The sequence below is a fragment of the Pteropus medius genome, unplaced genomic scaffold (genome assembly GCF_902729225.1).
Source record: "Pteropus medius unplaced genomic scaffold, Ma_sr-lr_union100, whole genome shotgun sequence".
Taxonomy (NCBI): Eukaryota; Metazoa; Chordata; class Mammalia; order Chiroptera; family Pteropodidae; genus Pteropus; species Pteropus medius.
The window spans coordinates 2,755,417-2,781,502 of NW_024354502.1; the positions used below are offsets into that span (position 1 = coordinate 2,755,417).

The 26,086-nt window shown below is 46.2% G+C and overlaps 1 protein-coding gene across 1 annotated transcript in view; it reads right to left on the reverse strand.

Annotated features, from left to right (window-relative positions):
• LOC120595463 (uncharacterized) overlaps positions 1-24,880 on the reverse strand; it is a 49,743-nt gene extending 24,863 nt beyond the window's left edge. The window contains exons 1-2 of the transcript XR_005650834.1: positions 23,785-24,880; positions 23,477-23,670 (exon numbers count right to left, since the gene is read on the reverse strand). The gene's annotated coding sequence lies outside the window, so the exon portion shown is untranslated. The remainder of the gene's footprint in view (positions 1-23,476; positions 23,671-23,784) is intronic.
• Positions 24,881-26,086: the final 1,206 nt, after the last annotated feature.

Consider the following 26,086-nt stretch of genomic DNA (forward strand, 5'->3'; position numbering starts at 1 on the left):
GGAAGAGGAAATACAGGCTAACCCTTAATCCCCTTCAGAGCCGGCAGTGAAGGTCAAGCCAAGATGGATAGGGAAACCAGGCTCCCTCTTCTCTGGCATCAAGTACCCTCCAAGGACACGTACTTGGCAGTTTTCTTTTCTTTTCTCTACTTCCAAGGGTGGCGTTTTGCTCCTTACCTGGGAAGTGCATCTTTTGATCATGATCAAGCCGTCTGTCAGCACCTCTTTACTAGGCCCATCTCTCCCTCTGGAGCTACGCCAAGATCATCCTGAAGATGCAGACTGTCACAGGGACCAGCCACCACAGGATCTAGCCAAGGCACCCCGGTTTCCCCTGATAGCATGCTGATGAGCACACCAAGGGCTGGGTCTCACTGTGCCTCCCCAACGACTCCCAGCCCCATCTTCTCGCCTGTCTCCCCATGAAGCGATGCACATAATTAGCTACATTAAATACCCAGGACATCTGAGAACACCTGTCTCAACCTGGGGCCTGGGCACCTGTCGCAGCGAGCACTTAAATGATTATTCAGCTGCCTTCTAACCATCTGAGTGGAGAAAAATAGAGTCTCGCTCTAGACCTGCTGACTAGCACCCTGCTCTGCTAGCCTGGGCTCTGTCACCAGGACAAGATTTTGCAGAACTCTGATCCCTCTGAGCCACGAGAGCACCACTTTGACAGAGCAGCTGAAACGCCAAAGCAGTCCCAGAGATTCTGGAGCTGGCATTGGCTCAGGGCAATTTGGGGAAGGCTGTTTTGTTAACTGACATCTTTTTTTAAGGGCAAGGCCCTATATGGCTTACTGAAATACCCTAAGGAACACCCTCTGACCTTCAATTCCCCATTGTTTCATAAAAGAAGACACATATAGTATCCGAAAAGACAAATAGGGTGGGTGGGGAGCAGGGCTAATGTCTGCCCCTGAAAGGTATCACCATCCCCATTTTAAAGGCTCAGACTGGTTAAGCAGAACCAGGATAAAAATGCTCTAATGATACTCTGTGGGGCCAGGGGAGGTTTGCTTTACCTCTCTGAACCTTCCATCTTGGCAAAGTCCAGGACCAGCCAGGTCACCATCTTAATTACTTTCTCAGCTTCAGTGCAGGTGGTTCTGCCTCCAGAGCCCAGACACCACGTGGGCTCAGCTGGCTCTTCAAGAACGATGCTGATAATGGTGCCATGACGGCTTGGCATTGGGGAGGAAGTGAGGGAGGAAACAATACTGTCACAGGTGATGAGGGACCTTGAAGGGCAGACAGGGATCGCAGGGGCAGGCGGAGAAACAGGCAGGATAAATTTAGGGTAGAGTGAGACAATGGGAGGGACTCTCAGACCTGGACTCTGCCTCTCCAGGTTCCCAGAACGTTCCTTTCCAGAATTTCCCATTCCCTAAGAGTTGAAGCTGCATTGCTCAACTGTCTGCTCAGTTTCCCAGTGTGCCAGGCCCATTCCCAGAGATGATATCAGACGTGGACCATGGATTATCACATGAATTGAGTTCAAGCAGAAAGAGTTTGCTGGCGACCTCCTCATCGGGTGTCTCTCCCACCTGCAGCCATCTCCCCTTGGTCTTCTCTCTTTCAAAGCCCGTTCTAAACGCTACCTCTGACATTACTGCACCCTACAAAGCAGCGTGAGGTGTAGCGGCTCTGCGTTCAAAGCCAAGCTCTACCATTTAGGAGCCACGTACCCTCGTGCAAGCTGTTAACTCCAGTTTCCTAATCTGTAAAATGGGGAGTAAGTCTAGTACCTATCGCAAAGGCTTGTGGTGACAATAAAATAAGTCTGACACATGCACGGTCTCTAGAACAGCACTCGACACATAGTAAGATGATGAATCATTGTGTGGAGGTTTCCTTTCTTCCCTCCTCCGGGAATCATTGTGTCTCTGCATTAGTATAATGCCTTTCCCAGGAAGTTCCCAGGAAAGATGTGCTAAGTCGGTGATGTGACTTGAACTGGAAAGCCTGAGACAGCACTGCACGGAGGTCCGTGGGTGCGCTTTGCAGTCCCACGGGCTGCGCTTGAATTCCAGCCCTGCTTCTTACAAAGGGAGACTCTGGCAAGTTAGGAAACTGAACCTCGGTTTCCTCATCTGTAAAATGGAGTTTAAACAGTTCCCACCCACAAGGATTGCTGTGCAGAGAAGCAAGATAATGCCATGAAGAGTTCATCAGGGCACAGGGGCTGGAGGCTAGTGAGAGCTACTATTGTTCTTGTTAGCACATGAACTTGCTCTCTGAGGGTTCACAGACAGGCGTGACAGAGAACAAAGTAAAGACAGAGGGAGTCTTGGTACCTTCTTTATCCTCTCTTCCTCCCTCACCAAAACAAAAAAAAATCTCTTTCCCTGAGTCAATCAGTTGGATGTGGTAGCCTTCCTGCACAAGGGACAGAAGTTTTGCTCTGCCAAATACCTTCCGTGTGGCCTTGGGCAGGTCACTACTTATCTGCAAACCACAGTTGCTGGTAAAACATTATATCAATTAGTCATTCGCATAATTAGTCTACTTGAGCCTTCTTCAAAGAAAATAGCATTGGTCCCTACACAAACATCTATTGATCATGGCAGTGCCCCGCCCTGGGCTAGATGCTGGAGGGGCCTGCTAGTAGTTCCCAATCTCCTGCAGGAGGCATTGAAGGCTTACTCTGAGTAAGGCATGATGCGAAGAGCTCCATGGAGATGATGACGTTTCACTTTACTATATCTCTATATTTTCAGTACAATTATTATTGTAGCCATTTTAAAGCTGCGGAAACCGAGGCTCAAATGGGTTAGCCAAAGTACACATGGTCACACAGCTCATTAACTGCTCCAAGAGAGGGAAGCCCTGAGGAGGAGCGTGTAATCCAGCAGGAGCAGAGGGTTGATCAGGAAGGAAAGCTTCCTGGAGGAGGTAATGTTTGTATCTTGCAACCTGAAGGAGGAGTCAGCAAAGGAGAGGGGTGTCAGAAGAGGGGACAGCAAGGGCAAGAGCCAAGGGAACAGAGAGAGCATGAATAATACAAAAAGGATGTGATGACAGGTGAAGCGAGAGGTCAGGTGACTAAAGACTTGACTGCCAAGTTATTAAGAATTGGGAGTTTTATCTGATAGACAATGAGGGCCCGCTGACAGGTTGTTAACAAGAAAAAGACATGATCAGATTTGTAATTTTAGAAGCTCAGCTCAACTGCCCTCATAAAGGTCCAGGCCTCTTCAAGGTCCTATCTCCATAAGGAGTCTGCAAAAGGCTATGAGCACCTCTCAGCCAATGGAAGGCCCACTGCCTTTACATCACCACAGTCTGGACCCACGATTCCATGCTATGTACTGGCTCAGCAACTTTATCTCTCTGAACTACAATTTCTTCATCCGCAGTATAAAATAACAGCAGTTCTGTGGACAGACTCTTAAGAAAATGAACGTGAGATTGTATCTATAAATGCCTACTTCGGCATCTAGCTCACCAGACCTGCTCAGTAAAGGAGCTTCTTTCCCATCTCCTTTTCCTGAGATGCATTCTCCTTATTCCTAAGCTGAAAATAAACAATTTATAAACATGTTCTTTGATCGACCAAATGATTGACTGGACCGTTGTTATTTTCCACAATCAGAAGTTTTGACTACTCATGAGCAGTCTTGACTGCTTCCAACATGTAGTGATTTTGAATTTATCTGAGGGCTGGATAGAAATTGCAGAAGCAAGAAAGCTGATGAGAGGGGCAAGTCGTTTGTGGCTAGTGAGAACATCTGACCACATTAGTCAGGTGAAGATTGAGCTGCTCTAACAAAGAAATTCAAATTTTTAGGTTTCTCTTTCGTGAAACAGCCTCAAAATGAGCTGCTCCGGTCAGTAATGAGGCTCTGCTCCACATGGTCATTCAGAGACCCAGGTTCCCACTTCTTATTGCTCCAATGTCCTCTAGACTAGAATATTATTGTTGTCCGAGTAGCCCAAGTTGAGTCACCATCACAGCTGGGTTCCAGTTGCCAGAGCAAGAAAGAGTTTTGCCCCATAACTCAAATCTCAAACACACAAGTGGCACACCTAACTTCCACTGGCAAGAACTCAGGAACATGGCCACACCTAACCACCAAGACTGCTGGGAAACAAAATCTTAACTGTCCATCCACACGCTCGGATACAATTATAATAATGGGAAAAATAGAAGAATGGATTTCGGTAGCCAGCTCACAAACAGAATCCATCTCACTAGCTGGGGAGCAAGCACATACGGGACATGAGATTTTGCTGTAAGACAACACAGGTGTTCCACAGATGCATTTTGATCACCACCTCAGGGGCTTACAATTTGGGGGAATTGCTAGGCCGTTAGGCAGGACATGTCATCTCCAGTTCAACTACAGACCTCACTATTCCCTATTTTTATAATGCAGGCCAAATTCACGTAGTTACGTCATATTCTTGACCATTCTAGGCATTCGAGTCTGGGACCCCTGTTCCATAATATCAATTATAACAATAATTATTATGATTGGAGCTGGGAGAATATTATCGAGATGTTATGACTACAATTCATACCAATCAATCACCTTGCCACTCATCACACTCTATTATATGCCATATCTTTTTATCCCTATTTGCTTGCTGATCACCAAAACCTATGTGCTTCTCTTCATCCTGGGCATACTTCTAGACTACATTTCCCAGCCTCCTCTGCAGCTGGGTGTGGCCTTGTGACTGAGTACTCTACAGTGTAATGTGAATAGAGGTAATAATACGCAGGCCTGGCCCGTAAAGACCTCCAGGCAATCCTTAACTCCTGGTTGACTGGATGGCTGAAATGATCCCCAGGGAGACCTTGGAAGCTAAATGTTTCAGATGACAAACCCACTGGAAGCCAGCATCCCCAGATGACTGCATGGGGCACAACCACCAACAGCTTGGAAACACCTTAGACTGTAGTATAAACAAAAACCCTTGAACCATGATACATTTGGGGTCTGTTTGTTACAGCGGTTAGCTTCCCCTAACCAATACACTCCATTTTATAAATGTAGGAATGGACTTATAGAGAAGTCAAGACATCTGTTCCAGGTTACAAAGAAAATACATGAAAACTCAGAGATTTAAACCCAGATCCACTGATTCCAAAGCCTGGGCTCAAAATGCCTCTTATGACTTATTTTCAGTCAAGTTTATTGAGGTATTATTTACACGCAATAAATTGACTCTTTTTAGGAGCACAGTGACATGAGTTTTGACAAATTCAGTCATGTACTCATCAGCACAATAAAGATATAGAACATTCCCATCATGTGCATGTTGGCAATTGACCCCCTTCTCTTTCTGTTTCCCCAGCCCCTGCCAACCATTAACCTGATTTCTGTCATTATACTTTTGGGATCATATAATAGGCAGCATTTCATGTCTGACTTCTTTCGCTAAGCATGTGATTTTAAGATTCACCCGTGTCGTTGCTTAGATCAGTAGTTTACTCCTTTAGTGAGTGGTATTCCAAAATATGGAGGTACCGCTATTTGCTTATCCATTCATTAGCTGATGAATATCTGGATTATTTCCAGGTTGGAGCTTTTACAAGTAAAGCTGCTGTAAACATTCACATACAGGTATATGTGTGGACGTATATGTTCGTTTCTCTAAGGCTTGATGGGTCATACATAAAGTGTATCTTTAACTTCACAAGAAACTTCCTAACTGTTTTCCTAAGTGGTCTCCCAGATTTTTATGAAGATGGCACCAAACATGTGAAAAAAGAAGTCCTGGCTCTAAATGCAAAGCAAAGGCTCCGAAGACTCGGAAGACAGTGCTGAAAGGTGTCCAAAGCCACAAAAACAATGAAGGTCCAGCAACTTCTTTGTCACCTACTTCCAGCAGCCCAAGACATTGTGGTGCCAAAGGTAGCACGAGTCACCTCAGAAGAGCATCTCCAAGAGAAACAAGCCTGACCATATGCCATCATCAAGTTCCCCCAACCTTGAAGTTGGCCATGAAGATCAAGGTCACACTGGTGTTCATCATGGACATCAAGGCCAACCAGCACCAGATCAAGCAGGATGTGAAAAAGTTCTACAAGTTGACTAGCCAAAGCCAACACGCTGACTGTATCTCATGGCCGGAAGAAGGCATGCATTCAATCTCTGACTGCAATGCTTTGGAGTCTAGTCAAGAAATTGAGATCATCTAAACTGAGTCCAGTTGGCTAGTTCTAAATATAAGAAACTTTTTTTTACCATTTAAAAAAATAAATAAAAGCAGTCATCTTATATTGTCTTCCCACCAGCAAAGTATGAGAGTTCCAGTTGCTCCTAATTCTCATCAGTAATTGGCATTGTCGATTTTTTAAATTTTGGTAATTTCAGTGGGTATGTATTGGTATTTCATTGTGGTTTTAATTTACATTTTCTTGGTAACTAATCATTCGGAGCATCTTTTCACAAACTCTTTGGCCAATTGTATACGTTCTTTGGTAAAGTGTTTATTGAAAAAAATCTTTTGAGCATTTCTTAATTGGATTGTTTGTCTTGCAAATCTTTTCTCCTTGTCTGTGGCTTGTCATCTCATTTCCTTAATAGTGGCTTTCCAAAAGCATAAGTTTTCATTTTGATGAAGCAAAATTTATCTTTTTTTTTTTTTGTGGTTTGTGTTTTGCGCGCTGTCATTTGTTTTTTAACGACTTCAAATTGTGTTTACACCTCATGCAGAGAACTTTCTTTGCAAGAAGAAACTGAGTGATTCTAGAAAGTTAAATTTATACATCAAAATTACTTTTGCCGGGCATTGGAAGGGACTTAGGTTTTCATTTGGTGTGTTGTGACTTTTTGAAATCTTTGTTTATGACAACGGACACCAAATGAGAAAGGAAAAATCAGGGCAATTTGAAAAAGCAGTTCAGAAGTCTTGTGAACACAGGACTCTCTTGGCAGAAACCTGATTCAGGAGATGACAGACCAGGGAGTCTTGCTGAATGAGCAGGAGAATGTGGCAGACGAGATCCTCCGGCCTGGCACGGGCTGTCTCAGACCTGCGGGCAGGCCTCCAACCCTCACCTGTGCTTGACCAAAGGAAAACTATTTCTGCTGCTTAACGAGGTTCCCAGAAGGGCCCATTTATTCCCTCCCATGTCAGGCAGACTTTTAATAACCAAAGCACGAGGCTTCTTGCAAAAGGCCCAGCCAGGAGAATTAACTCCTTCCTTCCCTTGCAGCTATAACCAGCCAGGTCATTCCGGAGCAATCTGAGTCCCAGCTTACCAGGAAGGGACAACAGTAAATAGTAGATTTTCCATGGCTTTCTCAGTGTCCAGCTGGCTCTGAATCTCACTGGAGCCATCCCAAGGTATTTCAGGGTTGACATTGCATGACATTACATGGCTGCTAACACCCAAACCTGCTACTGCTGACCCAGTCTAATTCGAGACGGCGTCCGTGCCTGCTGCTGCGTTATGGGCCCATGCTGCAGCCACTCCCATCAGTGCCCTGTCCCCCCAAAAATGGCATACAAGCTCACATGGCCTGGACCGACTGCTTTTAAAAGGCCATCTGTCTCAATCTGGATTTTTAAAGTGGAACGAAAGAGTGCCTTAACTTTGGTGTCGGAAGGCTTGAGCTTAAAGCCCCACCGAACCACCGATTAGCTGTGTGACCAAAGACAGTTTATTCCACCTCCCTGGTCCTCAGTTTCCTCATCTATCAAACAGGGAATAATGAAATAACAAAAAGGTACATGAGATGACACAAAAGGGCCCAGCACACTGAGCTCCTAGCACATGGTGAGCTCGCAACCAATGTCCGTCTCCTTGCTGTACTTTTCCTCTTTGCGCCCCTCCAGATGGTGTGAGAGCGTGACGGTGAGATGAACAGCGGAGGGACATGGGCGTATCACTTAACGTCTGTGCATTTCAGCTTCCGTATTGGTAAAGGATGTTCTGAAGGAGAGACCTGACCCAGAAATATCCATCTGGGTAATATCGACAAGTAGAAGAAGAAGCCACTGTTTAGGTGGAGTGTGTTTGAAGAAAAAAATTAGGCTAAGGTCAGAACAACAGATACGCCAGCATTCAAAGGTCGGCTGGATGATGGGTGACAGTTGAAAAAGACAAAAAAGAATGTCTAAAGGGAGTGTCGGGGAGAATGTGGCTGCCACAAAGAGCACCAGGAAGATAAAAACCTAACACATGCCCAGGACACTTGGTCTCGGGGAAGTCATTTATTTCAGGGAAGTGATGGGGGAAGAAGGTGCTGGAACCACGGGGGTGGGTAAACCATGAATGAGCCGAGAATAAAGGGAGAGAAATGGAACGACGATTAAAAAGCTAATGCCAGTAGGGTCACGTGACAATGTCAAGACAAGGAAGACGGGACATTAAAATTCTCAGGAAAGGAAAGGAGAAGATGAGGCCAGGGAGTGAAAAAAAAAATGTCTAGAGTCAGTTTTGTTGGGTCAGCACACGGAAGCCAACGGAGGCCGCAGCGGTGATCGGTAAAACCCTTCTCGAGGGGCCTTCCAATGAACTTGCACAGCTTTGACTCATGAGTGACAGAGAGCAAGGTCAGCGAAGTAAACAGCCCTGGTAACCCTGTGACACAGTGTCGACCCAGGAAGTATCGGTATAGACGCAGGAATTCTGCCTGGAGCTCCAGTCTCTACAAGCGTCCTAAGAGCAGGAGCAGGGGGAAAATTTGGAGAATCAAATCACTGCATTTGGCTACTGGATGCTAAGAAGGAAGTGAGGATGAAGTTCAGTCAGGAGGTGGACACCTCAAATCTGTAGAACCTCACAGGCCATGAGGGATAGCACAGCAGGCAGGAGAGCAGAGAAGTTGGGGTTTGAAGGGGAAAAGAAACATCTTTTCAGGTTCCATGGTAGTAGTGGTTTTGACTAGTATGTATCTCGCCCTTTGCAAAGACCTTAACTTAATTTAGGAAGCTTTAGTCTCGTTTTGCAGAATTGGGAAACTGAGGTTTGGGAAAGTTCAATGGCTTATTCAAGATCATACAGCTGGGAGTGGCAGAGCTGGGACCGAGACCCCTATTTCAGTGATTTCTGGTCCAACTCCATCTCCTCACGCAGGGAGCTCCTGAAATCAACCCAACCAAACACACATTCTTAAGCACCCTTGTGTGCGAGGCACTATGCCAAGGTCTTAATGGTGAATGTCGTGAATGACAAATGTGTTAGTTCTTTGTTGCTACAGAACTCTGATTTTACTTGGGGTAACAATGTGGCCTTGACTGGACTAAACCAGATGTGACAACCCTGCTCCCCAATTTCCTTGCAACACAGAAGTGGTGACATGACCCAGTTCTGGCCAAAGAAATATGAGGAGGAAGCTGCCAGGTGAGGTTTCTGGAAAGATTCTGCTTTCCTAATAAAAAGAGACAGACTTAACTGTCTCCCCCAGTCTTTCTGCGTCCCTATGCCCCTCTCCCCTGCCTCGATTGTGAGCTGAGACCTACGGATGGCGACCTTGCCTCCTGCAATCATGAGGACACAGCACCAGATGTGGAAGATGAAAAAGAAAAAGAGCTCAGGTCTCTGGTGGCACCACTGAGCAGCCGAACCAGTGTCACATCCACCCACCTCCAGACTTCTCGCCATGCGAGGAGTGAAAACAGCTATTTGCCGCAGCCGCTGGTGCTGGACTTTCTACTACCTACAGATGAGTGCATTCCTCATTGATAAATAGGCGTACTCCAGTCAGGACGGCAAGCCCTGAAGCTAAAATCAGTAAACAAATGAGATTATATATTTATTTGTGCATTTGCTGATACCAGATGTTAATCTTACGTGTCAACTTGATTGAGCCACAGTTATGTGGTCAAACATTACTCTGGTTGTTTCTGAGGCTGTTTTTGGATAAGATTAGCACTAACTTTTTTAAATAAATTTATTTATTTAAATCAGTTTCAAGTGTACAGTACATTGTTGAGACATCTACATTGTTCATAAAACAATCTCCCCAATTGCTCCCTCCCTCCCCTGGCCCTCCATTTAGCCATCATATTAATGCTAACTGCATTCTCTCTGCCATTCTCACTAATTTTTTAATTAAATTTATTGGGGTGACATTGGTTAATAAAATTATATAGGTCTCAAGTATACAATTCAGTAGTACATCATACGTATATTGCGTTGTGTGTTCAACATAAGATTGACATTTAAATCAGTAAAGCAGATTGTCCTCCTTAACATGGTGGGCCTCGTTCAATCAGCTGAAGGCCTGAATAGAACAAAAAAAACCTGACCCTCCCCCCAGGAAGAGGGATTTACTCCCGCCTGACTGTCATCAGTCTAGGACATCAACGTTTTTCAGACTCAAACTGAAATGTTAGTTTGTCCTGGGTGTCAAGCTACTGGCCTTTGGATGGGAACTACCCCATCAGTTCTTCTGGTCTCCAGTTTGCTGACTGCAGAGCTTGGGACTGCTCAGCCTCCGCAATCATGTGAGCCAATTCCTTGTAATAAATAAATGACCAAACAAACAAATCTTACTGATCTTGTTTTTCTGGAGAACCCCAACTAATACATTACCTATCTTCTTTTTCTACACTCAAATTTATACATAAATGGTGACAGCAGCTTTTTTCATAGTAGCCCAGAAATGGAAACAACTCATGTGTCCATCAACAGGAACCTAAAGAAATGAATTGTGATATATCCATACAATGAAATATTACCAAGCAGTAAAAAGGAACCATTGCTGGCATACACAGAAACGTGGATGCACCGCAAAAGCATTATGCCAAGTGAAGAAAGCTAGACACAAAAGACCATGTACTGTATCGTTCCATTGATAGGAAACTCGAGAAAAAGGCAAATCTAATATTTAGTGGCTGAAAGCATGTCAGTGGTACCTGAGACCAGAGTGGGTAGTGAATGGAGTGGGAAAGGGGACAAGGGACCTTTGGGTTGATAGACATGTAATACGTGTCACCATTGCAGTGGTGGCTACATGGGCGTATACACCTGTCAGACTCATGAGCTGTAGACTTAAAACGGTGCTTTTTATTTATGTTGATTTCATTAAAGTTAATAATGCAAACAAATAGTTTTAATTTGAAGTGGGTCACATAGATGAATATAATACAAATATATATAAAGAAAGAAATGCAGGAGGGAAAGGCTAAATGTAAGATAAAGCCAGGGAGAAAGTTAATTCACCAAGTGCATATCAAACATTTGATCGAGGAAAGCTACAGATCGGGCTCTGAGCTTCTCAGAGCCAAAACAAAAAGAGGAAAAGAAATATTTACAAGCTTACACACGTCCATAAGAGAAAATTTTCTGTGTTCATAAAATAATATTGGATCACAGAGACATGATGGCTTCTGAGTATTATGGGAACACAGAGAAGGAAGTGACTAATTCTGTTTGGGAAGACCAGGAAATGCTACAGAGGTGAAGGCAGGAACAAAAACAGCTAACGCTGACTGTTTGGGGAGCGTGGATGTGAGAGCGGTGGGATAGGGCTGCTGGATGGGAAATGATCAGTTTAACTCATTTCCTAGATGTCCTTCAAATCTACAGAGATGGGATCAGAGGTCGCATTCTCAGGAAGCAGGAAGAAGGTGGGGGCCTGAGCCCAGGTCTCTGCAGAGCCTGAGGAAGGAACTGTTGCCCCATAGCCAGGAGAGGCATGTCATTTATTTACCCACCAGTTTGCCACACACGCATCTAAGGAGGGTCAGACCCCTGCTGGACCTTGGCTGGAAGGCTATGCCAGGTCAGCATTAACCCTTTGGCTGCCGGATGATGGGGAGACAGAGGTCCCCGTGGGAGGACTGGAGATGTCGGGAAGGTGATAGGAATGACTAGCCCATACAGAGCGTTTTAGTATTTCAGCGACCACTCTGGCAAGATCGCACTCAATTATGAGCTGTGGGTCATCGCTGCCCACACGGATGACCTCTCCTCCCAGCCGCCTTCCGCAGTCAGAGTCATGCCTGATTTTCACCAGCTAATGAGAATTCCTGGTCTTGGTCAACTGCCCACACTCAGGAATTTGCTATTCATGAGAAATGTCAACTTTATGAAAACGAGCCCTGTGTGTCAGCTCTTTTTCCCACATTCAGGGTTTACAGCTGACAGGAATCTGTTTCACATGATTTGCTGATGGGGGAAGAGGCCGTAATCCAGGAACTGCTCTGGCAGATCATCCCTGGACCAGCAGAGCACTCTGGAACATTCTTTATATTTTTCCCCTTAGAAACCATTTGGAAAGGGAAGCTAGATTTAAACAAGCCTAGAATGGAAGACTTCGTGCCTGAGGGGCAAATAGAGCAGAACTATGAGGGTGCCACACCCCAAGTTCATTTTTCCCAGTGGACACACACAAACCAGCTACAGGACTGAGACTTTCATGGCAACCTCAGTGCCTGACAGAGGTGATGACTGTTATTTAGGAGGATGACATTCCATGATATGACATTATTATGCATTTGTTCATAGGCTAGAAACTCGAAAGTCAACTTTATAAAAGATGATAATAGGCTAGCTTTCTGGCACTGGATAAATAACAGGGACTCATTTCAATAAAGCACCATCCCCCTCAGAGAGCATACCTGTCCCATGTCTGATCACTGGACTTTCTTTTTTCTCCTAATCTGACTTCTGGAACAGATAACTAGTTTCATAAATGATAACAAAGCCAGTCTGGGGGACTCCAGCAGAGCCTGTCCAGAAGATGCATATTCCAGGCCACCACCAGGCTGGGAGAAATATTTCAAAAGGTGAATTTCCTTGAATACAGAGACCTGGGATTTTAGGTGTTTGACATGGTGGCCTCTGGATGCAGCTAAGCACAGGAACATTCAGAGAGAAGAAGAGGAGCTGAGTTCCCACTGACCCGTGTCCCCATCCTGACTCCCAAGCAGTGACAGCTCCTTCCAAGGGCCCATCCAGCCCACTTCAAGTTCACAAACAGCCACAATATCATAGAACCAGCTAAATTCTAATGACTGTGTTTGTATGGCACCCCGAGTTTTACAAGGGCTGTCAATCAAGCCTCCCACGGCCCAGAAGGAAGATTACTGAGATTGGGAAATTGAGGCTCAGGAAAGACTCCAAGTCATACAGCTAGTCACGAGGAAATGGCCTAGTGATTGACAGCTCAGGCTTGACAATCAAAGGAATCTCACTAAAATATTGTGAAGGTACTAAATGCCACTGGATTGTTCACGTTAAAATGGTTAACTTTTTATGTGAATTTCACCTTAATAAAAATAATTTTTTTAAATGGGCCAAACTTATCTACGGCCAGAAGAGTGGTTACTTGGGGGTCGGGGGAGGGGCGCGATGACCAGGACGCGGCACGAGGAAGCCTGCTGCGAAATGATCCAAATCTCAATCTGCATGGTGGATGTTTACATGGGTGAAAACCCAGCAAGCTCCATGCTTAAGCTGTGTGCACTTAGAGAGTTATTGTGAAAATTAAATGAAGTAATCCACACCAAGCTCTTTAAACAGCCTTGGCACATAAGAAATGCTCAATAATTAGTAACTCTCATTTGGATGATTATTATCTCATACTTTTTGGAGGATTAGATGAGATAGTGCACATAGGCATTTAGCATAAAAGCAGGCTTTTTCTATCTGTCCCCCACATAGAGGCAGTTTTTATTAATGTTAAATTGAACCCAAACCTTATGGCTCAAGATTCCTAGTGCTTTGCAAAGCACCATCTTGCCCTCTCCTAGGGGATGCTTTGTCATAAGCTTTGCGGAAAACAGCCAGAGACTTAAAGATTGGGGATTGGTACAACATGTCACAGCCTCTGGATAAGCTGGGTTACCTCCCATGTGCCAGTTAATGTGCAAAGCAAACAGTTTGCTATCACACAGGCAGAACTTGGAAGGGAAGAGGCACCTGTCACTCACCAGAAGCCTGATGGTATCTGGGAAAAGATCTTCTTTGCTAAATCCCGCTTTCACTGGCCACTGACAGATGGGGCCCCACTCATTAAGAAGCTCATTTTATTAACATCTTATATTGCCCCGTTCTGTTTGATTGGCAAGCTTCACATGAACCCCAAAGAATGACCTTTTCTCCCCTCCATTGGGCCATACAATCCCAGGTACACACTCACCTTGCAAGACCTATGACAAGTGACAGTTTTCATTCATTGTGTGTCTCTCCTTCCAAACCCCAGCTCCTTGCAGCGGCAGCCCTGTCTCAGTCCTCTTTTCAGCCCAACCGTAGCTCCTGGAATTTAATAAATGTGTGAGGAAGGGAGGGAGGGAGGAACAGAGTGAGGGAAGACCCTTGAGAATAGAATCATTTCTCTACCTTCTGATCCTAAGAAGATTTGTTCAGGAAGAGAACACCGAAGCAGAAAGAGGTTGGCCTGGGGTGAGAAATGCAATAGCTCCCTGGCTCCTCCTGAGCCAGTTACTTCCATTTAGAAAAAGTTACCGAGATCCAGAATCGCAGTATTATTGGTTCGGGGGCGGAGGAGGAGAGAGAATGAAGTTAGGTACAGAAAACATGGTTGTGTGATTTTTTTCGTTTTTCTCTTTTGGGTTCAGGTGCCCTTATCCCTTATCAGCATGGCAATTTCGCATGAATATTATGTAATCCACAACACATTTTCATCAAAACTAACTGAATTTCTATCTTAAAAAGAAGTAAAGGGTGGTGAACACATAATGCAATATATATATATGCCTTACTGTTGAATCGTACACCTGAAACTTACCAGATTTCATTAGCCAATGTCACCATAATAAAAGTAAATAAATACAAAATAAATAAATAAGTACAAATCTCACCTCCTTAATCATATTCCCCAAAACCCAAAACTCCAGACTAACCGTGAGAAAAGCATCCGATGAATCTCAATTAAGGTCTATTCTACAAAATACCTGACCAGTACTCCTCAAATCTGTTAAGGTCGCCAAAAACAAAGTCTAAAAAACTATCACAGCCAAGAAGAGCCTAAGAAGACACCACACTTCCTGGATGGGATCTTGGAACAGGAAACGGACATTAGATAAAACCTAAGGATATCTAAATAAACTATGGACATTAGTTATTAAAAATATATCAATATTGGTTCAATAATTATAAAAAAGTAATATACTAAATTAAGTTATTAATAATAGGAAAAACTAGGTATAGAGTACATTGGTAATACAGAGTATCAAACTCTGTATTACCTTTGCACTTTTCTGTAAATCTAAAACTATTCTAAATAATAATTCTTTAAAAAATTGCTGCAGAATATTCTCCCAAATGTCAGCAACCTGTCCCACTCACCCCCGCCCCCAAATGTACCTGGCCACTAAGACTTTTACACATCAGAGAGTGAACCATTCTTGTGCTTTTGTCCCCCAAAGCACCTTAACCTGCCATTTAACTTTAAAAGTAGTTGGGGGTGGGATAGGGGGATGATCCATTTCCGGGCTGCTCTCCATTTCATTACTTCAAAATAAAATTGACTCAGAAATTTAGCTACATACTGTTTGCTTATCCTAGGTGTNTTTATTCACGTTAAAAAAAAAAAAAAACTGCTGCAATTTTATTGCATGTCAAGCATTGAAAAATACCCATGAGGTCGACATAAGGGCTAACTGAATTCATTCATGCTTAGCTTTTAGAACATCAACCGGAACTTGCACATAAAAAGTGCTGCATAAGTGTGAGTTATTATTAATTTTAAAAACCCAGGGTGTAGGTATCAGGGATACCTAAATTTGAATGTCAGCTCTATTCATGACAAGCTGAATGACACCAGGAAATTTAACATCTCTGAGCTGAAAGTTCCTTACCTGAAAAATGAGGATAATAATTCCTACCTTACGAAGCTATTGAAAGGAGTAAATGAATACAAGATTTAAAGTAGAAACTATCAGAGACCTCTCTCCACAGGATTAACCTTTGTTTCCTCCTTCCTTCCTCTGCATCCCCATGGGACACTATTCATTTCTTTACTAGCACTTTCCTCACCGCTGTGGTGAACTGTTTACTGGTGCATCGGTCAGTATGGGCCAGTTTATGCTGTGTAACAAACAGCCCCCAATTCTCAGGGTCTTACAACAGCAAAGGTTTATTTCTCACATCCTACATATTAGCACAGATTGGCCGCCCCTCTGTCCAGCATCACCTTCACTCTGGAACCCAGGCGAACAGTGCAACCTGTTTCAGGAACATCGTTGGCTGTCATAAGAGAGTGAAAAGAAAAACATGCTAAATGAATGTGTGTTACTCCCACCAGAAGTAACACACATTCATTCTTCTCGCATTTCATTGTTCAAAGCAAATTAAATGACCACAAGGGTATTGAACATGGCAACGACATACAATCCCCCTAAAAGGAGGACAGAAACCTTCTATCGCAACTGGGTTCTATCTGCCACTAAACTGAGAGCCTCTGGAAGGCAGGGACTGGGCACTAGTCACAGTCACACCCCCATGCCTGGCATTGTGCCCTTGAAGTCTGGTGAATTAAGCAAGACTGTGGCTTCTTTAACTTGGCCTGGAGCATCTAGGTTTATGCTGCTCCAAGGTGGGAAACCCTCCTCTATAGAGAGAGGAGTGAGCCTGCTGTCAGAGGGCAAAGCAGTGACCAGAAGTCACCAGAAGGCAGGTGTCTGCTGGCAGGTGAGGAAACTCCCACAGGTGCCAGCTGCTCCCCAGGGGACCAAGCCCCTTTTGGATGTGGGCACAAGAATAATAATAATTCGCCAAGTGCTTTACGAGCATTGTTTCATTTGGTCTTCAAAACATGCCCATGAACCCTATGATGCAGACAGTTTGCAGAGCCGCCCCAGTGGGAGGGCAAGGCCATCAAGACAGTAGAACCCCTTGCGTATTGCTGCTGGGAATATAAACGGTGCGGCCACTGTGGAAAACAGTATGACGGTTCCTCAAAAAATTAAACATAGAACTGCCATATGATCCAGCAAGTCCATTTCGGGGTATGTCTCCAAAAGAGATGAAAGCAGAGACTTGAACTGATATTTACACATTCATAGTGGCATTATTCACGATGGCCAAAAGATAGAGGCAAACCAGGTGTCCATTGATGGATGAACGGATAAACAAAATGTGGTCTACACACACAACAAAATATTTATTCAGCCTTAAAAAGGAAGGAAATTCCGATACATACTACAACACGAATGAACCTTGAAGTCATTATGCTAAGTGAAATAAGCCAGTCACTGCAAGACGAACACAGTGTGATTCCCCTAGAGTAGTCAGAGTCATAGAAATACAAACAGCGGTTGCCAGGGGCAGGCTGGAGGGGGAATGAGAAGTTAGTGTTTAACGGGTTTGGTTTCAGTTTGGGAAGATGAAAAATTTCTGGAGAAGGATGGTGGTGACGGTTGCACAATAATGTGTATGTCCTTAACGCCACTGAAGCGTACACTTAAAAATGCTTAAGATGGTAAATTTTATGTTATGTCTATTTTGCCATCAACACCATCAATGTCACTACTACCACACACACACAATTACCACACAATTACTACCACACAGGAAAGCGACTTGCCCAAGGGCACACAGGCACGGAGAAGAGCCAGGGCTGCGAATCGGTCCAGCGCTGGTCCTCCAATACCACACACTCCTCACTGTTCATGGCTTCGTCTCTGTACCCACCTGCTCATGCTGCTTTCCTCACCCACAGTTCCCCACCAGGTCCTCTGCCTAAACACAGGTCTGCTGGCATCACTCCCCTACCACGAAGCCTCCCAAAACCCACCAAGGCCACAGGACAAGGGCCTGACCCTCGGGTCTGGCATGCAGACCCCCTCTGAGCTACCCCCAACCTTTCTTTTCAATATGACCGTCCACTCTGCTACCCCACAAACATATCCCTCCTGGCTGACCTCACCTCCCCCTCCAGAGTCTAAGTTTAACACCTGGCTCTCCTGTCTACCAGCCATGTCACCATAAGCAGGTTATTTAACCTTTCTGGGCCTCAGTGGAATAAAGATAATAATAGTATCCACCTCAAGAATTAAATGAGTTAATATTCACAAAGCACATCAGGGCTTGGCACATAGTAATGCTGGGTTGGCTATTATTATTCCATCCAGGACCTCCTTTCCCAGCCCCCATGTCGGCAGAATACGGGCCTCTGTCCTTTAAGATCACACCCACATGCCACCTGCTCCACAAATGCTACCCAGGTCCGCTGCAGACCCATCACTGTCCACATTACCTCAGTATCATAGTTACTTCTGCTTGCCCCTCATCGGACAGCAAGGGCTTGCTATTAGGCACTGTGGCTCAATCTCCCCTGTGACCCCCACACCCCCCAACAGAACTCTGGGTGCACAGTATGGCAGCATGGTTAGAGAAGATTCATAGGCTCTAGAGTCTGACGGTCTTGAGTTCACACCCTGGCTCTGATGCTTACTAGCTGTGCAACCTTGGGTACTTTACTTAACCTCCCTGAGCTCTGATTTCCACGTTAAGGATGAAGATGACCATCCCACTCTCACGGAGTTGCCATGGGAACGGATCTGATCATGTCTGGAGAATCCCAACACAGGGTCTGGCACAGAGGAGGCTCTCAGTGAAGGTTCGTTTCCTTTTTACTTTTAATACATGTGAACTCACATCGTCCACAGCTGGAGAGCCAGCACTGGACGGGCAGGGATCACGACTAAGGGCCTATGCACGAGAGAATCCACGAACTTGTCGTAGATGCTCACCAAATGTTTGAGCCACTACGGTACTACTCTTGAAAGAAGCAGCTCCCTGTGAGGTCCGTCCTTGGTTCCTGGGTTGAGACAGTGAGGGTCAAACATCTAAGTGGTCCTGGGAGGCAGCTGGCAATGTCGGGGCTGGAGGAGGCGGGAGGACTGGAATGAACTTTTCTTTGTTGCTGACGGTCCTCCGCACAGAGCCCCTGCAACAGGCCTCCTCCCCAAAATGTGTTAAATTATGCGGCTCCCGGGGGCCCCCCGGCTCCCCTCCCACCTGCACCTCCACAGGCCCTGAGACCGCCACAGCCGGGCGGAGCAGGAGCTCCCTTCTGGCTGCAGGAGGGAAAGAGGAAGCCATCCTGTCCCGGGTCCAGTGATATTTGACTTGCTCGGCAAGGCCATCCCCGCAGGCTGCATCCCGGGCCCCACGCCAGGCTGCTGTGTAATGCGCTCCGGCCACCCTCTCGTTACCTAACGCTTTCCTAATCTGCAGTTTACGCAAGACCAGCACAGACCTCTGCGAACACCAAGAGAAACAGCCCACCAGGCACCTCCCGCGCGCGGCCCGCCTGCATCCTGCTTGCAGGCTGCTGGTTTCATCATGGTGGTCTTTGATGTTCTTTGCCATGAGAGCCACTCGGTGGGTCCCGTGGAGCCCCATCCCACACAAGGTTTTCTCCAGTATGTAGCTTCACCCCTTCTCTGCCATCACTCACCCTGGACTGGAAATTCTACTCTACACAGAATGATGGGCAAGGGCTAACATCGTTAGGCCTTGCTATCTGCAAAGCAGACCTTTCGACAGATGGTGCTGGAACAATCTGACGATCAACATTAAAAAAAAAAAAACAAAAACAAAAAAAACCTAGACCCTTACTTTACATCGCACATAAAAGTTAACTCAAAATCTCAGAATGGAACATTGACCGATGTGTAAAACCTAAATCCATAAGACTTCTAGAAGAAAATACATGTCAGATCTCTGTCCCGCTAGCCATTTTCCTCACAGAGCTTACGTAGTACCACCTGCCATTATATCATCGTATACTGTTTGTTTATATTTTTCCGTAAGAAAGGCACTCTGTCATTCGCTCCTTCTTCCTTTCAGCCAACACCCACTGAGAGCCTACCCTGGGACAGGTGTGGGAAAAGCCAAAGCTCCAAGAGCCAGGAATTTGCCACAAGGCTGAGCTGGTGCTGATCAGACCCGTCTCCCTCCCAGCACCCGCTCTTATAACCTGGTAGGGGTCTCTGTCAGCGGCTCATCCATTTAAGAGTCACAGAAGCCGCAGCATAGAAGGAGCATTGGCCTGGGACTTAAGGCACCTTTACACCAGCCTTTCCAACATCCCCCCTAAGAGACCCTGAAGTCAGGCACCTCACCAAGCAAGGCCTCAATTTTCTCACTTATAACATGATTCGACATGTGTTCTTCAAATGTCAGCATGCACAGAAACCCCCTAAGACATTGATTGAAAATGCGTGCCCCTTCCCCAGACAATCTGCTTCAGTAAACCGTAGATGGGGTCGAGGAATCCGCTTTCTTAGCCCTCGCCCAGGGCGATCAGACATGAGTGGTGTAGGGACCAAATGTGGGGTGCTGAGGATTTTCAAACTGTTTTCATGCTGCAAAAATCTTCCTCCCAACAAAACTTAATCCAGAAAATGTACACATATATAGCATATAAATCGAAGGGGCTCCGGGCGGGGGAAGGGCGCGGACTGAGGCCGACTCCTGCTCAAGTGCTCTTCCTCACGGCCCCTCCAGCCCACCACGTGGCGCCCCCGCACCCTCGGGTCTTTTATGACACAGCCCGAAAACCACCACTGCAGAGGCTTCCCTGATTCAACCGCCGCACACATATTTGTGAGCATTTACCATGCGCCAGACACTATTCTAGGCCCTGGGCACCCAACATTCAACAAAACAGAGAAGTCCCTGCTCTGAGGGATTTCACATTTACAGGGACGGCTTACATTCTGTGTGCTTACCCTGTGCCCGGCACTGTTCTCAGGGGTCCCCATGTATTATCTCAGTTAATTCTCATCACAACCCCACCAGACAACTACTGCTATCAGCCCCATTGTACAGAGGATAAAACAGAGGTCCAGGGAGATTAAATAACTTGCCCAAGTTATTCGTACACTACGAAACTGGGATTTCGTACACTATGAAACTGGGTCAGCTCTGGCCCACATGCTCTTCTGAAATCCTGCCCAGCTCTCAGCACCTCTGATCTGCGAGGTTAGGACGTGCGTGGGAGCCCACCTCGCTAAGGCAGGCCCACCTGCCCGCCTCCCCACACGCGGGTTTGAATCAATCCTAGCACTCAGACCCTGTGGGGTTAAGACTCCAAGACTGGGCTTCGGGTGAAACTGGATCCCACATAACTTCAGGTTGACGCAAGTGGCCCTCTCTACCTGCAGGGAAGCCGAAAGGCCCATCTCTGGGCAAGGGAAGAATGTTCTCTCTGGCCCAGGTGCCGAGTTTATTCTGGTCACCACTACACCACTCTGTCTGCTTTTGGGAAGATGACTGTGTCCAGCAGTTCTGCTGGTGTTCCTTACTTGACAGGGTGACATTGATATGTCTGCAACCAGAACATCGGCACCAAATTAGGAAGCAGAGTGGGGACACAGCCAAGTGAGTGCTGAGTAAGAGGAGAGAGCACACAACTGATAAACTCTTCCAACAGGAGGGTGGGGAGCGAGCTCACTGGTCATTCACACTCAGGCCACACATTTTACCAACAGGGAAGTTGAGGTCCAGAGAGAGGAGGTGGCTGTGTTCAGGTTCCTGCCAGTACCTCTGAGGTACAGAGGAAGGCGCTGGGTTTGGAGGCAGATGGACCCACATCCATAGCCCAGTCCCGCCCTTCACTAAGATTCATGACCTTGAGCACTTAACATCTGAGTGTGGTTCCCCATCCATACGATGGAGTTGCTAATGTCCCTTGACGATGGAGTTGCTAATGTCCCTTGGAGATGCTCCAAGGATTCCAAGAGACAATTCACTCAACACACCCTATGCCAACGCTGCTCGATGATATTGGTTCGTCTCCATTTCCATGTCCTTGACTTACACCAAATATACCCACGTTCAGGAAGTAGGTCATCTTAACTGAGACCCAACAGATCTCTGTTTGGAAATGGATTGCAATCCTTCGCTGCTCTAATTGTGGTTGTCGTGCCAGCAGCATGGACTTCACCAGGAATGGGTTGGAAGTGCAGATTCTCAGGCCCCACTCCCACCCGGATGAGTAGAATCTGCATCTTAACGAGATCTCCACCCCCCACTCATGAGAAGCATCAGTGGGCATTCTTTTTAATGGATTAACTCATTGCTTTTGATCATCTTTGTTCCCGGATATTGGTAGCCAATGTCTGTTGAGTGTTCACACATGGCAGGCATGTGGGAACTGCTTCAAAGGTCTGATCTTATTTAAACCGAACAATCTCGGGAGGTGAAAATGCTAACTAACCCCGTTCACACATAGGCAACGGAGGCGGGGCAGGTTGGTTCCCTCAGCGGTAAGTACTAGAGCCACACTGCAGACTTTGTGACTCCAGGCTTCTTGCTTGGCCAACCCGCTGCTGGCTGGAGCTCAGCTACCCTAGCCTTAGCAGAAGCCAGCCATGTGTTCATTTTTGTAATCTCCGATCTCCTTGTGGGTTCCCAGGGAGGACTCTGCTTTGGCAATCAAGGTGGTATTTGTGACATGGAGATTTCAAGTCTCCCACCCCCGAAGGTTTCTGAGACTCTGGAGGAAGTAGCCAGGTGGACCGAAGTCAAAGAAACCAGACTGCTTGCTGTCCACCTGAATTGACTTAAGGTCAAAATCAGCAGATTCAGGGCAGCAGGTGGTAGGAAGGCTGACCCCCTGGGCACTGCCCTGCTCCCTGCCACTGGCCTTCCCCTCCAAGCTGTCCCCAGAACAATCAACACTCTGACCTCAGCAAGGTTGCAAGCAAGAAGGGAAAAAACAAGGCAGATAAATGAGGGAGGCGAAAATTCACGATGACAATGGGAACTCTGATCCCGGCTGCAATCCCAAACCAGGCCCTTTGTGTGTTTTCTCACCAGTGCTGGCTGCACCCCTGCTGCTCTGCAGCCCTGAAAAACACTTATTAGGTACCCATTGCATGGATGAGGACATTAGGGGTCACAGACCAAATAAGGAGCTACATTGGGATCCAAATTCAGGTCTGTCTTGACTTCCTAGCTGGGTTCTTTCCACTCGAAAGGATGTGCCTGAATTTTGAGCTGTCTGCATGGTACCTTGGGCTAGGCCCTGGGCACACGTTACTTCATGTAACTCTCACAGCCGCAGCCTTCAGGGTAGATGTTCTTACCGCCATTTCAGTTATTACTGCGACTGAGGCAATGGATGGTCACATGACTTGCCTGGGTCATACGGCTGTTTAGCTGCAGAGCTGAGATTTGGGACCCACTCTCTCTAAGCTTGAAGTTCCAGCTCTTTCCTCTTGACTGCCAGCCCCATGGGGAATCCAGTGTAAATAAAGTGTTTTCCCCAAAAAGAGGTCAAGGCATACTGATCCGACAGGACTTTAGTGGTGGTAATAAAATATAAAAAGTGAACACATGCCAAAATGGGGACACAGGTTACTTACACATTATGAGCATGTTCTTTAGAGAACGTCCCATGTTCAGATCTCATTTACTAGCTGTGTGACCTTGAGCAAGTTACTTATTCTCTCTGGGCTTTCTTGTGCTCACTTGTAAAATAGGACAAATAAGAATATCTTCCTCACAGAGCCGTTGTAAGAATTAAATGAGACCATGCTTGCCAGGTGCTAACGCAGTATTGGGCAAATACTAACTACTCCATACCTGTGGGCTCCCACCAACATCGTTGTCCTAATTATTCCTTTTCTTGGCTCAGGCTGTCCTGCAATGTGTCTGACACGTATTGTGTGTCCAGGGTGAAACTCCGACTATAAAATGTCATCCACACATGCACATCCTCCGTGAAGAAGTGAGAAAGATGCCGATCAGCAAAAATTCAGGAAAGCAACTAACGCCAGCTATTGAGAAAGAAAAATTGTAAATACAAAACGAGCATTCACTGCAAATTGGCGGTTCTCACCGCTCTCAGGCGTGGCTTCCCCATCTGTAACATGGCGGGAGCGCGGACTTACCTGCTTCCTGGCCGCAGAGGCTGCAGCCCCACCACAGACACAGGTGAGGAGACCCCTGCAGGTGCAAGGCTCTTAAACTCCCAGAGACAAGGGAGCCTCTTGAGCTTGGAGGAGAGATCTGTGTGGATGTACTTGAGCCCTGACCCCCACGTGCCTTCCTCTTCACATGGCCATTTTTCCTCAACTTGTTCCCGCTGCCTCCTAGCTAATGAGGCATGGAATTCAAATTCATGCCTGAGTGGCACAGCCCTCAGGCTGGCTCACCGGGCCGTGGGTGACTGAGCGCGATGACAGCATGAGGAAACTGATGGGGACACTCGTGTAGTCACTGATCTAAAGGTCAGACCTAGAAACTCAGCTTTCAAAATGCCATGTCCTGTCAAGAAAAGGTTCCGACACATTTCACAGACGCGCCTCACATTCACCTCATGCAGCTCTAGACGCAGTCCAGAAGGTCGCCCACGAAACACCTGCCAGCACCCACGACGCTGGAGCTCGGTGGGCAGGCTTGGGGGTGCTGGGGTAGGAGTGGCCCGGCCACTACTTGGCTATGATTGTCTCAGTCTCAGCCTTGGTTTCCCCTGGCTGACACTGGGGCAAGTGTGAACTAAATCTATTTTTTTAAGAAATGTTTTATTTTGGAATAATTTTAGATGTACATAAAAGTTGCAAAAAATAGTCCAGAGAGTTCCCATATAGCTTTTACTCAGTTTCCTCCACGGCTGCCCTTGTACATCTCCATGGTACATTCATCGCAACTAAGAAACCAACAATGGCACATTATTATTCATTAAACTCCAGACTATTTGCATGTTACTTGTTTTCCCACTAATGTCCTTTTTCCTGTCCTAGGATAGCAGAGTGCATTCGGGACTAAATCATCTATGAAGTCTCTTCTCAGTTCTAAAAACAAAGAGGCAGTAAGCCTTCATGGTTAAGGGATCTGGGTGTGTCAATTACCAAATGAATGCGAATGTGCTGTGTGACTTTGGGCAAATCCGTCACCCTCTCTAAAGCTGTCTCTTCATCGACAAAAGAGGATGACACCAGTGCGGCTTTACAGGGGTGCTGCGAGGTCATCGTTGGCTAATTCGTGTGAAACACTTAGTCTACCACCAGCATTCCATCTCTGCTGGTGGAAATCAGACTAACATGACTAACCCAGCATACTGTACATGTCCTGGCACTGACTCTCCCAGCAAAATGGCTGCTCCAAAAAGGAGACGCCGTGTTGCTGGTCTAGCACGTCAGACCCAAAACGGAAAGCACAGAACTGGAAGGGGCAAAGATCTAGGCTCTCGCAGGCTTGGGTTGGAGTCCCAGACACCCACTCTCTAGCTGGGTGAGCTTGAGTTTACCCTCTGGGTTTCGGCTTCCACATCTGTTAAATGGGAACAAATCACCCACCTTGCAAGGTTACTGAGAAGATGGAAAGAGACCTGCACTGTAAAACACCCTGCAGGATTGAGGAATAACACTCGGCTGCCTCTTTCTCTTCTCTTATCCCTTCTGGGATCCGCTAAGTATGGACTATGACTGGGATCTTTAAGACTCCAGTGAAAGGGGATACGGGCAGTTCCCAGGGGTTGGTAAAGAGGTCTTGCTTCCCCATCCTCTTTTACCCTTTTTCTCAAGGGATACAGGGGAATGATTAACTAAACACTTGCCCTCCTTTCCTAGCCCAAGTCATGTTAAAAAGCCGATTCCATAATCTTCATTACTAAAATGCTTTTTCTCATCCAGAATAAAATCAGACGAGGAACAATCATCCTGCCTGTGACTAGTGTAAAACGGAAGCGCAAAGCTGTTCTCACGGTCGCTCTGATGAAGAACATTATGGGGCCTGTTTTCGCAGAACCACAGAATCACTGAATCCAGTAGCAGCTGAAGGAATCAAAGAAACCAGAGTATCACTCCTGCTTCAAGATGAACAAATGAGAACCTGAGTGGCAGATATGCTCGTTCAAGGTCAGAAGGAGATACAGCAGAAGGACATACAGCAGAAGGACGTCAGAGCTAGAATGAGACCCCAGTCACAATATTTCCACTTCTTTGCTCTTGGCTCTCTGTTTGGAGGCTCATTAGGCTCTGAGCTGCTAGAGGACATCCATTTGCCCATCCATCCACACATCCATTCATCTACACATCTGTTCATCCACTCATCCATCCATCTGCCCATCTATCCACCCATCCATCCACTCATCCATCCACCTACCCATCCATGCACCCACCCATTTATCCACGTTGGCATTGGACATCTTCCTGTGGTAAGCACTGTGCCGAGTGCTGGGGAGCCACCGGT